We start from the raw sequence: 14,645 nt of genomic DNA on the forward strand, positions 1-14,645 counted from the left end.
AGGGACATTACACCACCACCAATGGAGAAGTCCATTACGTTCGATGATACCACAGTGTGTTTGTCTCTGTGTACAATGTTCTCCTGGTTCTGCTCCTCTCGCTCTGCATCACTTCCTGGAGGTTGTTCCAGTCTCCATGGAACTTCTCCACTTTATTATTCCTTTGAGCACAATAGTATTCCATCACCAACATATACCACAGTTTGTTCAGCCATTCCCCAATTGATGGGCATCCCCTCGTTTATGGACGTTATTCTTGTAGCCTAGATGTTTTCTTGTTTTTTGGTTGGTTTTTTTTTTTTTGGTTTTTTTTTTCTTGTCAATCACTGACTTTTAATGGTGTTTTCATTTACATTGTTGTAGCAATAGTGTATAATGTTCCCATTTGGTTTCCAGCTCTTTGCTCCTATAGAGTGGTGCTGTAATTATTTTGGCACCAGTACCTCCCCTCCAGCCTTCCAGCTCCCCTTTACTGTGAGGTCTTCCTCCACTAAAATGTAAGCTCCTGGAGGGAAGGGGCTGTCTTGCTTGCTGGTATCTGTATATCCAGCACTTACCAAAGTGCCAGGCTGTAAAGACTTCAGTAGCCTTCCCCTAGACTAAGAACTTGAAGAAGCCCAGAGGAATTTCAGCTCCCTCAGGCACCCTGGCAAAGGAAGAAGGTCTTTAGTACAATTGGCTGAAAGCTTCTTGTCCCACTAGAGTTTGGCTATTAAGTAGGCATTCATTGTCTGGCTCCCCATCCCTAATGTCCAGATCAGTCTCCAGGGCCAGACTCCCTGCTCCTTCCCCTCAATGCCTGCTAGACCCAAATATATATATATATATATATATATATATATATATAAATCCACAGCTTTTACCAGTTTTAGAGTGCCCAAATCCATCAAGCCCCCCTGGAAACCCATTTCTATCTTCCCCGACTCTATAATTTTCTAATATACTTACAGTGACAGATTATGTATCCAGTTATTGCTGATAAAGCCATCTATGTCTAAGAGAATGGAAACTCTTTAAAGGCAAGGCCAGTGTCAATTAAAATCATTGTCTCCCCAAGCACCTAGTATAATGCCCTGTATGCAGCAAGTGCGTAAAAAATATTTGTTGTTATTTTGTTGTAGATCAGTGAAGGTGCAGAAGGAAATGAGCCGGGGGCCATGCAGAAGTGGGAATGCTCTGACATGTTCCAGAGACAGTGAGATGAATATCTTGGCTCCAATGTAAGATTCATGTGGCCCCAAGTACTGAGGGGGAATACACTTGAAAATGTAGACTGCATTATGCTAGTGAAGACCCTGAATTCTAGGATTAGGACCTTGGACTGTATTCTCTTCTGGGGAACCAGTGAAAGTCAAGAGGTTGTAGAAAATTCTCCTCCGCCTACCATCCTCCCTTTCCTCCAGTCCCTGTAGGAAGCTGAGGCTTTAGGAATGAAGTCTCCAAAGCAGAGCAGGGCAGTCCCAGGAATAAAAGCCCTTGAAAGTCTAAATCCTAGGAGAGAGATTTGATGAATGGAAGCAGAATCATCCAGGCTACACTCAGCTTAGCCCTACTCCTCTCATTCTTGGCAACGTGGTTTGTGCTTTTCCCACGTTATAGGTTACTATTCTAATATTTTTTGTTTTAACCTTCCTGTCTCTAATCTTTCAATTCTCTGAACTATCTAGCTGCACCCTTTGCTGATATTCTTAGGTTGGTTTATGCCAATATTCTTTGCCTCCTCAATTCATGTTATGTTTTCTTGAAGGTAGTCTCCATTCGTGTTGTGAAGTGAGCTCTTGCTTTGGAGTCAGAGCACCTGGTTCAAATCCATTTTCTGTTACTACCTTTGTGACACTGGTCAAATGACTTCTCTGGGCCTCTTTAAATGGAGAGGGTTAGACTAGATGATCTCTAATGTCCTTTCCATCTCCCTTGATACCCTATGAGAATCAAATATGGAAACAAAGGTCTAATACAGACAGATAGAAAAAAAACAAAAGTCTAATACAGACAGATAGAAAAATGGAGAGGTAGAAAGATAATTTATTAAGCGCTCACTATGTGCCCGTGCCTTAATTCAGGTTAAGTAAGGTCCAGGATCCCAAGGAAGCATGGAGCATATCAAGGCTGAATTAGCAGAGAGAAAATAACACAATCCAGCTTTTTTTGAGGGGAAATGCTCAAAGTTAGAAGGGGACAGTAAGGGAAGATGGAAATAGCTCCTTGAAGGCAGAAGTTGTTTCACTTTTGTCTTTGTATCACCAACATTTAGCTAGTTTAGCAGTAGTGCCTGACACAGAGTAAGGGTTAAATAAATGTTGACTGATTTCATATGTGTCTGTGAATTATGAAATATGCCACAATCTCCAAGGGATTTAGATTTCAGATTACCCTAGGGACAATGGAAAGATTCATGGTGCTCACCACTAGGCTCTAGCATATCAGTAATGGCATGATTTGCCTATGTGACAGAATGTAAAGGACTTCATCAGAGGCATAAACAGAAAAGGAAGTAAGCTAGGTAGATAGTGAAAGAGAAGAATAGCAGATGGCACAGAGGTATATTAGAGAGCTTGCACGCTCCACTAGGGATTATATAATGTCAAGAGAGCTAGAAGAAAGACCCAGTGTGGAGGCTCGGAATAAATTTTCTGGAAGAGTTTCCATGGAAGAAGGCATGAAAAGAGCTGGGATCCCTATTGGAGGGAATATTAACATTGATGAGATCACAGATTCATGAAGTGTAATCTATGTGATTTTTTTTTTAGAATTCCAAGCATAACTTTACTATTTTCACTGATTATAGAGATTTCTATTTGTGGCTATATGAAGAGGAAGAATGGTATAATGGTTGGAGAACTATCCTGAGAATTAGGAAAATCTGGGCTCTTGTCCTACCTCTGACACCAACTGGCATTCAGAATCTTGGGCTTGACCATAGCTTCCCCTTTTCAGCTCTTCAATAAACCTTAGACCCATCCGTGAATTAGAGGGCATATCTATTCCAAGCATATGAAGACTTCCCCAGCAAAATGGGCAGATGAGAACAATTTGATCCAAGGGCCATGAAGGCAGCAAAAGTGAGTGCTGTGGAGCACTTAGAGCTTGGTTAGACACCAAAGAAGCCAAGGTCATACACTGTATTTGGGGCCATCCAAGATTGTTTTGACTTTTGTCTCGCAACTTGTCTTTGATGACTAGAAGAGAGAATGAGACTGAAGACTCTGTACAACTCTACCTCACTTAAATCCAATGTATACACAAGTCAAAAGACATCATCAGTGATTCCATTTTGGTCTTCTAGTATGAAGGGCAACAACCATCCAACAATCTTCCATCTGCTTTGTACATATCTTCTTTGTGTCTAGTTTTTGATAGGTTGTGTCCTCCTCAAGAACAGAAACTATTTTTGCCTTTCTTCATTCCCCAAATTTATTTAGCATAATTCCTAATAATTAATGCTTGTTATTTTTGCTGTGGTTGACTGTGTGACCTAGGGGCACACCACAATCTCTAAGTGCTCTAGGCTACCCCCTAAAACTATAAGTTGTAAATGAAGGAAAGGACCTATGTTAGTTGAAGGAGTTTCTTCACTGGTATGTCAAGGAAGTTTATCCCCTCCCCCTCCTAAGGAGCTTTTCCTGTCTATCAAACATTGCTGACAGCAGAGTTGCGCCAGGTTGTGTGTCGATCTATGTTCGTATGTCAATAAAAGTCAAGGCTTGGGGAGAATCAAGAAAGAATCGGGAGAACTGAGAAGAGAGAAGTCAGGATGCAAAGCAGGCAGGTGAGGGGGGGAAGAATGAGGAAGAGACTGGCAGGCTAAGCACTAAGGGGTCAAGTTACTTGGGAACATTTGGCTACCCTTCCAATAAACTTTATAAAATATATATCTGGGTAGAAATATTATTCAATTCTTACACTGGGAGTTTCATGAACCAATGAAATCATAATTGAGTTGGGAGAAGAACTGAAAATGTGGAGGTGAGAAAATGTCAAGACCCAACATGCCTCCTGGTCTCAAGAGTCCTGATTCTGTATGGGGATAAATCTTTAGGGGAAAGGGAGTAGTCTTTCCAATCAGGTAGAAGGTTTGGGTCAGTAGGTAGCTAGTAGCTATCAAGGAGGGTAAAGAAAATGCCAGAGTCCAATGTTCCTGGGTTGTTGTTTACTATTGTGTGTAAGTTGGATTGCCATCATAATAAGACTAAATGTAAACTGGAAGGGTACAATCAGCAGCTAAAGACAGACCTCTGTTTTCAAGTGTAATGAAAATAAAAGCCAACTAATGGTGACTGCACAAGGACAGGAATTTCTTTTGAAGGGATCTGACCCAAAGACTCCCAGTTCCTATAAAGAGAGTTATGACATAGAAGAAAAGCAGACAGGATCTAGAGATTTAGAACCTCCCACAGTAAAAAATCTCCAGGCTTACCCTATCACTGCTACTGGGAAGAGAGTGACTCCCCTCTCTGAGGGAGCAGTAGATGAGCTGACTTCCACCTAGGGGCAGGAGTGGTTGTGGAAGAAGTTCAACCATAAACCCAGTGAGTTCCTAAAGATACATTCTAATGTAATGGAGCCCATGCTGAGAGGCTCTCTGTGGTTAACTTCCATAAACCAAGGAGCTCCCTGAGAATATAATTTTACAGAGTTAACTAGATTTATTAGAGCCTCCAAACAGGGATTGCTTTTTGTTTTTTTTTTTTAAGGTGGCTAAAGTGGGGTAGTATTTGCAATTGGCCTCATAAATATAAATTCCCATTGCAGCCAACTTCCCATTGGACATCTACAAGGTAGGAGGTAAAATTCCCAAAGGAATTAAGCCTCATAGATTGGATTTATACACTTTCCTCCACAGTCTGTAACACCCTCTGCCCAGACTGTCTCAGGGGCAATAAAATCCCACCTTCTACATGAGGCTCCACCCAAATGGTCAATTGGTGAAATTTGAGCAGGAGGCTGGGACATTTGTGGCTTGGACAAATACAGCTGCCATAAGGAAGAAGCACTCTGGAAATGGAGGGAAGAATCCCAGAGCTTGCCACCCTGTTAGGTGAGCAGATGGCAATGACATCTTTTCCCAGAGGGAGCTTTGGGTGTGGCTCTTTGAAACATGAAATTGTTTTGATAAGAAAGTAATTGATGGCCAGCCCATGGGGGTGCTAGTAGAACTTTATAAGGAAATTCAGCACCAGGGAACTGGAAGAACTTCGTCCTCAAGCTAATCTGATTTATACCTCTGTCTCATTTGGATCATTTAGGTGAGACTACAGAAGGCAGACAATGGAGGGAAGGGGTATTATGGACTCAGTATCTTACATCAGCCTTAAGGCACATTATAATAATGGGCCAAATGGAAACCCCTTAGAGGTACCCTAACCATTGCATGACATTAGCCCCATATAATATTGGGTCTCTAAAAGGGTGAAAGAAATTTCTTCTCTAGTGATAGAAATGAAGGAAGCTGGAGTACTAGAGTACAACAATCTTGTATTGCTTGTGAAGAAAGGAAAATGGTACCAGGGAGTTGAACAAATTTTTCATGCCCATCACAACATATTCCTGAGCTCATTATTGTTGTAAATCAGGTAGCACAGGATCAGTAGTATGGAGCCTTCTCCCTCTCTTTTCCTATAGCTGAGACTAATCAGGAGCAGCTTGCTTTCACCTGGGAGAGAGGCCAATATATTTTCACCATCCTTCTGTGAACCTTAAAAAATTCTCAGACCCTACTTCATAAGGTTAGGATTGTGAACCTTAAAAATTCCCCATTGGGACCATTCCCCATTGGGACCATTCCCCATTGAGACCATTCTCCATTTGGGCAGTGAAGGCAGTTAGAACAGGAATGTGAGAACTCTACTTAGATCAGGAATGTGGGACCTCTACTCCACCCCTACTTAAGTCTGCCCTAGGGGAAGATAAAGTTGTAAACTCTTTGCTGAACAATGAAAAGTACTTAAACCCATACTTATAGTAAGACAAAAAGTTCTTTAAGCCATGCCTATTTTAGGACTAATACAAAAGGGTGCTAAGTACCTATAAAGGTCAGGCAAATTGTGAACTTACAAGGAGCAAAGAGGTGAGAACTTACTCAGAGATTCTAGTCTACTCAGGTATGAATTACTCAAAAGATTAGTCTACTCAAGTGTGAACTAAGAATGGTCTGTCCTTTGAAAAACATCTACTGTGATTGGTAGATGGGAGAACTTAGGGGAGGTGACATAGGAGAAAATTCCCTTTAAAAGGAGAGGAAAAGCTGAATTGGGGGAGGCGATTGGCCAAAGCTGCCTTGAAGGGCTTGATGGCTGAACTTGATTAAGCTAACTGAAGCTGGCCTGGTGTCACTAGAATCCTTGCTTGGACAGATCTTGTGGTGAGTGGTTAAGGACTGACTGATCTTTTCTCTTAGGGCTTAGGCCTGGGTTGGCCAGGACTGGCCAGGGCTGGCTTATCCCTTTCTCCTTATTCCCTTTTTTCTCTCTTTCTCTCTTTCTTTAATTCCTCATTTGTATTAATTAAAATCTCTATAAAACCCAGTTAACTTGGGTATATTTCATAATTGGGAATATTTCCCTGACGACCACCTTATATTTGATTTGAAACAAGACCCTGTAGTGAAAATATATTTTCTGCAGTCACAATTTACTCATCCACTCTTATATCTACTATAATTTATATCTTCCACTATTTTAATCATTATAGTTTATGACAACCAACTATTTTAACTCTTACACTTCCCCCAGGCTACTTGAACTCTTCCTTTACCTTGCTACATTATGGTGGGCAGAGACATGAAAGAGGCATTCCTTCCTGAGCATAGCACATCTCTATATGTATACATACATTACATGGATGACATAATTTTGTCAAGGCCAGTTGAGGCCATAATGGCAGAGGTCACAAATCAGATATTAGCCCACATGAAGGACAAGAGGTGGGAAATCAATCTTGAGAAAATTCAGCATCCAATCTGCTCTATCAAGTTTTGCATAATAAAGTGGTTGGAGAAAGCCCAGTCAAGAATAAGCTAATGATACTTGCTTCTCTACCATCTTAGAAGGAAGTCCAAATAATTATGAACTCCTCGGATTTTGGAGGACCCATGTTTCCCACCTGGGTATTCTGATGGTCGCCTTTACTAAGTTATTTGCAAGTCTTCTTTTAAATAGGGGCCAGAATAGCCTATAGCCCAAGAAAATATTAATCAAACTATTTAGAAGTCTCTTCTTGAGCCCTTATGACCCTACAAGGTCCATGTTTCTGGGCATCTCCATCCGTAAAGCTCAGACTGATTAGACCCTTTGGCTGGCCTGAAAAGGTGGTTTCAACTGTTGTGCTTCTCGAACTCCAAGTTCCCAAGAGCAGCCATTCAATGTAACAACATTGAAAAACAGTTGCTTAAGCAACGCAATGATCTAGGACAATTCTGAGGAACTTAAGAGAAAGAACTCTATCCACATCCAGAGAAAGAACTGTGGGAATAGAAACACAGAAGAAAAAAATTGTTTGATCACATGGTTCAATGGAGATATGATTGGGGATGTGGACTCTAAAGGTTCACCCCAGTGCAAATATGAAAATAGGTGTTGATCAATGATAAATATAAAACGCAGTGGAATTGCTCATTGGCTACTGGAGAGGGGAGAGAGGAAGGGAGAGAAAGGACATGAATCATGTAACCATGGAAAAATATTCTTAATTAATTAACAAATTAATTAATTTTTTAAAAACAGTTGCTGACCTGTTACCAGGACTGGCACATAGACATTTAATAAATTTTTATTAACTGACAACTAGGCTATGGGCTTTATAAGGAACTCAGAGATTGGGGAATGGGACCATTGCCAATTTGGGCATTGGGAAGGTGATATCATATTTTGCTGGGCAAAGGGACATATGAGTTATGGATAACTAGGGACATGGAAGTTATTACTGTCCAACTGGGATTTTATACCAGTCAGAACACCCACCTAATCCAAATGGTCCTCAATCTATCCCCAAATGTCAAAATGGCATTCTCTCATCTTAGGACAAGAGCTCTGCCCTAGCTAAGAGATTGTTATGCATCTGCTCAAGTAAGGTGTCAACCACCCCAAACCTATGTCTGTGACAACACAATGATACTCTGGAAAGGCAATAGGCTATGTAGTGATTAAAATAAACTGTGGCAGATAAAATAGTTGGAGCCTTAAATTGTGACCGCAGAAAATATGTTTTCACTACAGTGTCTTGTTTTTAAATCAAATATAAGGTGGTCGCCAGGGGAAAATTCCCAATTATTAAATATACCCAAGTCAGCTGGATTTTATAGAGATTTTAATTAATACAAATGAGGAATTAAAGAAAAGGAGAGAGAGAGAAAAAGGAAATAATGAGAAAATGATAGGTCAGCCCTCTTAGGCCAGTCTTAAGAGAGAGAGATCAATCAGTCCTTTATCCACTCACCACAAGATTTGTCCCAAGCAAGATTCTAGTGTTCAGAGAGACACCAGCTCAGCTTTGGCCAGCTATCATCTCCAGAGAGAGCTATCTGGTCTAGTAGTTTCTGTAATAGTCTCTAGGAAGGCTTACCTTATAAGAATGAACTAATTTGGGGGAATAATTCCAGTGGACCCTCTATATCCCTTTTCTTATTCTTTCTCCAGCAAAAAGTTGCCTTGACCTCAAGCAAACACCCTGGAGCCCCCTTATCCCTCAATTTGGAAGATTTTTTTTTCCCTTTGGGATGGTTTCACAGAAAGTACTTGGGGGAAGGGGGGGGGGGAAGCAAAGGATGGTATCACTGGAAGAAACCATTGCCATAATTATAGCAGGTGTATATTTACTTGGAAAACAGGGGATCCCTTCACTGACTTGGTAGAAATTCTGAATCATTAGATGGGAGTGAGGGAAAATCCTTATTTAGCTCCTATGAGAAAAGGAGGCAGCCCCTCACCCAGGTCTCTAAAGGAGCAAAAATTTTGTATTTTACCCATAATGTGGCCCTCAGGAAGGGGGAAAGTTTAGTAGGTAGCCCAGATAATAATAAGCTAGGAGCAATACATGGAGGGGGAGATCTGGGACAGGCTGCAAGAGACTTATGGACTAATAATCACTTTACTGCAAATGACCTGATCCACCATGAAGAATTATTGACTGTGCCAGAAGTCTCTGGGCTGTGGCCTTGATGTTCCTGGACCTGCCCCTACTCATTATCAGCACCTCACCTGATGAGAAGAACTCTATGACAGGACTAGAAATGCCATCATCTGTGTTGTGGCTCAGATGTCCCTGGTGCTGCTCTGGTTCATCTTTACCATCTTGGATGAATACCCCCACCACCACCAACTACAAAGACTGAGAATCACACACCACATGGACAAGACCATTGAGCCTTGACACTTGGACTTTCTGAAGGAGGAAGGAAAAGCTTAGGATCTCTAACTTTTGTTCTCCTCTACATTTTTCTTCATTTATTTAATTTTGATAACTCTTAGGGGAAGGAGCTATACATTTTTTTCTCTTTTACCTTCTTCCCCTTAGTACTATTCAGTAAAAGCATCATAAAGGGAAAATCCTTAGGACCTGGCCACCAACAGATTAACATTTACAGGCATTTCCCTAATTCAGTTTCTGTTTCTGTTTACCTATAACATTTGTAAGTCTAGACCTATCCTTCTTTCGTCCTTTGACAGGGATTAGTTTTCCCTAAAAGGAGACAAAGCTGACCCTAAGACTTGATTGACTCAGCTTCCCTGAGCAGCTTCCTGGTCATCTAAAGGCATAAAAAGTCCCAATAATGAGCAGTATGGGACCTTGGTAGATTACTGAAGACCATGAAAGTCACCATGTCTTTTAACATATCCTGCTCTATGACCAGATATGTTCCCTCATGGAGACAAAGGGGATCATAATTGGAGAGAAAATGTCACCATATCTTTGTATCATATTCTTGCTGGCAGTTAACTAATTTACTGATTCAATATCATCCAATTAAATTACCAATTATTTTATCAAGCTAGGAAAAATAATAAAACTTCATTTGGAAGAACAAAAGGTCAAGAATATCAAAGGAATTAATGAAAAAAAAAGTAGGGGCAGCTAGGTGGTTCAGTGGCTTGAGAGCCAGGCCCAGAGATGGTTCAAATTTGGTCTCAGATACTTCTTAGCTGTGTGATCCTGGGCAAGTCACTTAACACCCATTGCCCACTCTTTATCTCTCTTCTGACTTAGAACACAGTATTAATTCCAAGACAGAAGTTAAGGGTTTAAAAAAAATAGAAGTAGATTTTAAACTGCATTATAAAGCAATAATTATCAAGACTATCTGGTACTGACTAAGAAATAGAAAAGTAGACCAATGGAAAAGAACAGGCACATAACCAACAATAGAAGAAAAAAAGATTATAGTAGCCTTGTATTTGACAAAAGTAAAGTTCTAACTTTTGGGAATAAGAATTCACTATCTGGTAAAAAAGTGATGAGAAAACTAGAAAGCAGTCTGGCAGAGACTAGATATTGACCAATACCTTACACCATTTATCAAAGTAAGATCAAAATGGATATACAAGCAAGGCAAAAAGGGAGATGTAATAGAGAACATATAATCTATCAGATTTATGGATGAAAAGAATTTATGAAAAAACAAGAGATAGAAGAGATAGTTTTTATTACATTAAATTTAAAAAGGTTTATACAAATAAAACTAAAGTAGCTAAGATTAGTTGAAAAGCAGAAATTTGGAGGGGGTGGAATTTACAAACAGTTTCTTAGAGGTCTCAAATCTAAAATACATAAAGAATTTTATTAAATTTCTAAGAATATGGGCCATTCTCCAATTGTCAAATAGTCAAAAGATATGAACACACAGTTTTTAGATGAAGAAGTTAATTATTCAACACCCTGTAAATGCCTTATTTCATTCTAGCACTGAATCTCAACTAAAAAAACTGCTGACATAAAAGCTATCTCCAACACCAGAGAAGATAAATTATTTTCTTGGGTTATTTCAATGTCCTTAAGGTAAACTGGGGTAGTTAGGTGGTATAGTGAAGAACTCACCAGGCCTGGAGTCAGGAAGGATCATCTTTCTGAGTTCAAATCTGTCCTCAGATGCTTACTAACCATGTGACCCTGTATATGTCATTTAATTCTGTTTGCTTTAGTTTCCTTATTTGTAAAATGAGCTAGAGAAGGACATGGTAAACTACTTTAGTATCTCTACCAAGAAAATCCCAAATGGGGTCACAAAGAGCAACAAAAAATGATAAAATCCTTAAATAACATAAAAATGAAAAAAATGCAATATTCTTATAATTACATTTTTAAAGTTTTATGTAAGCTATTTTTCTGTTGTTTTAAACAAATATATGTCCTCATGTAGTTAGAGCTTAGCAGAAATAATAAAAACATTTGTATATTACCTTGGGATCATGATTTTACAGCTAGAAGGAACTTCAAAAATCATTTACTCTAATCTTCCTCACTTAACAGATGAAAAGAATTGGGCCAAAGTCACCTTGTTTAGCAAAGATGGAATCAGAATCCAAATGGAAACCCATCAGTCAAACTGGGACTTAGAAACTCAGATCTGCTAACTCTAAGTGGTTTGGCATATAGTAACAACTTAATGACATTATCAAATGGATAAATGTCTTTCTCTACTGTTCTTTCTCCTACATTATGCCATCTCTTGTTATATTTGGCTGGGCATAAAATCTATCATCAATCACCTTTGATGAAAACTGTTTTATCTCAAAACTCATTTTAGTGAGTTTTTAAATAATTTTTAATTTTTAAAAATGTTAATAATTTCTCCCTTACAATGGAACCTCCACTTAATGTTGTTCCTTCAGGAAACTGGTCTCTGAAAAAAGTTGTTTGGAATAAAACAATTTTTCCAATTAAATTCTACAAATGTTAAGTGACCCCTGTCCACAGACTATGCCAGGTCCTATGGTAAACAGGCAAAAACAAAATATCTGGCATATAGAAAGTATTTAATAAAAACTTTTTGAGGGAGCATTAGGTAGCTTAGTGGATTGAGAGCCAGACCTGGAGTCAGTAGGACCTGGGTTCAAGATTCTTCCTATTTGTGTGACCCTGGGGCAAGTTACTTAATTCCAAATGTCTAGCCCTAACTATTGTTCTGCCCTAGAACTGATATTATCAATTCTAAGATAGAAAGAAAAGGTTTAAAAAAAAAAGGAGTACATATAGAGAAATAATGTGAAAACAAGTCAACAAAGAAGGCTGGAGCCATAGTGTGGCAGGCATTAAATGAAGTTTATATTTTATTTCAGAGAAAATAGGGAGCTAATGAAGGTCAGACAGTCAGTCCTGTGCCTGAGAAAGATAATCTTGGCAGCTGTATGGGTGATGGATTAGGGAGGAGAGAAAGTAGAAGAAGACACTGGTAATACAGTTCAGGTGACAAGGGCATGAATGGGGCTTGTAGAATTAGGGAAGTGTTGGTAGCTGGTTAGATAGGGGAATAAGAGAAAGAGAAAAGCCAAAGACAACCTTGAAATTACAAGTGTGGGTGGCTTGAGAAGATGCTCATGCCATTACCAGGAAAAAGGAAGTCTGGATGAGGAGTAGGTTTCAGAAGATAGATTAAAATTTCAGTTTGAGATATGGTAAATTTGAACTGCTGGCAGGTCACCCAAGTTGAAATATCCAGTAGATAATTGTAGGGTTTAGAATGCAGGAGAGAGACTTGGGTGGGATATAGACAGCAGATCTGGGAATCTTCTCTGTAGAGACGATCATTGAATCTGATTGGAATAAAGATGACCAAAGGAAAGAGAAAAGAGGACTAGCTTCTTGGAGGACACCCACATTTAGCCAGCAGGATAAGATGATGAACTAGCAAAGGAGACTGAAGAAAAAGTGAGCATATGGGTGGGAGAAGAATAAGGTGTGAGCAACAGCATGGAAATTGAGAAAGGAAAGAGTTGCCAGAAGAAGGGAAATCGTTCAGAAAGAGTAAAAGCTGCAGAGAGGACAAGGAATAGAGGAATTAAGAAAAGGTCGTGGATTTAGTGGTGAAACGATTACAGATAACCTGTGAAAGAGTGGTTTCAGTAGAGTGGTTTGGTCAGCAGCTAGATTGCAAGAGATTGGGCAGTGAGTAGGTAGAAGGAAGAAAGGCAATGGATAGAGACTACTTCTAGGTTTTCAGTAGTGAAGAGATGAGAAATATTATGGGATGATAGCTTTGGGAAATGGTAAGATCAAGATTTGTTAAAGCCTGGGGAGATCTGTGTGTATTTTGGGACAGCCAGGAAAACGCTGATAGCTGGAGATTAAAGATAAGAGACCAAATGATATAAAGTACAAGTGTACAGCCTCCTGAAGGAGACAGGAGGGATTAGATGGAGAGGAGATAGCCTTGGCAGAAGCTGGTACCTCAAACTCTGAAATTGTAGTGGAAGAAAAGAGAAAGTTAAGTGATGTGTCTTTATCTATTTCCCAAAGGTAACTTTTTTTTTCAAAGTTCCATCCATATCTCTAACTCACATATTTCTTAAAGATGACCTATCCTACTTCACAAAGATTCAGTCTATACAACCAATTCTCTGTTTCTGTACATAAAATAACTCATCTATATCTTTACTCATTTTCTTCTCTTTCCCTTCTGGCTCATAAAAAGAGATGTTACTACTCCTAGCTGAGGTTAATCCCTCTACCTGTACTCTATATTCTATCACTTCCATTTTTTTCAGAACCATACCCAATCACCTTGTCTCTCATGTACTTTCAATTTCTGTCCTTCCATTGTGTTTTGCTTCATCTGTCTACAAACTCATTCAGGTCTCCCTAGCCTTAAAAAAAATTTTTTAAGCTCTATTTCAACTCTTCTCCCTTTTAACCAATAAGCAGCTTGAAAAATTAGTCTACATTTAATGTTGCTTTCTCAATAGTGACTCATTCCTCAACCCCTTATAATTTGGTCTATCTCTACTCTTTTTCTGAAACAATTCTCACAAAGGTGATCCATAACCTCCTTTGTAATCCCCAACCATAATGTGGGGGGAGGAGAAAGGAGAAACTTTTTTTTTTTCCAGTTCCCATCCTCCTAGACCTTTCTGCAGCATTTGATGCTGTTAGCCACTTCCTCCTATTGAATGTTCTTTCTTCCCATGGCTTCAGAGACATATTCTCCCATCTCTCTTAACAATATTTCCTGATCCTCCTTCAAATCCTTTAAGCTGGGTCATAGGAACATAGACTTAGAGCTCTCATGGATTTTAAAGGCCATCTAAACAAACCCCTTCATTTGAAGAAATTAGGCTGGAGAGGTGGTGTCCTTGCCCAAGGACATAAGGGTGTCAGTGGCAGAGCCAGATGTGATCTCAGGTCTTCTGATGCCAAATCTAATGTTATTCTTCTCCTATGTCCTCTCCTTGGCCTCCTTGCCTCTCAACACTCTCTCCTTTTACAGTCTCACCACCACCACCCAATCATTCCCATCTCTTAAATTAATGCCTCTGTGCAGATGATTCTCAAGTTTCTATCTTCAGCCCTGACTCCTCTCCCAGATGCCACATGTTCCTCTCTAATCATCTCAGCCTAAATGCCCTCTGATCATTCTCACCCAACAAATCCTAAATTGGACTTGCTCTCTTCCCTCCACGCCTATTCCTTCTCTAATTTCCCTGTTTCTATCTGTGGCA

The sequence above is a fragment of the Monodelphis domestica genome, chromosome 6, assembly GCF_027887165.1.
Source record: "Monodelphis domestica isolate mMonDom1 chromosome 6, mMonDom1.pri, whole genome shotgun sequence".
Lineage (NCBI taxonomy): Eukaryota > Metazoa > Chordata > Mammalia > Didelphimorphia > Didelphidae > Monodelphis > Monodelphis domestica.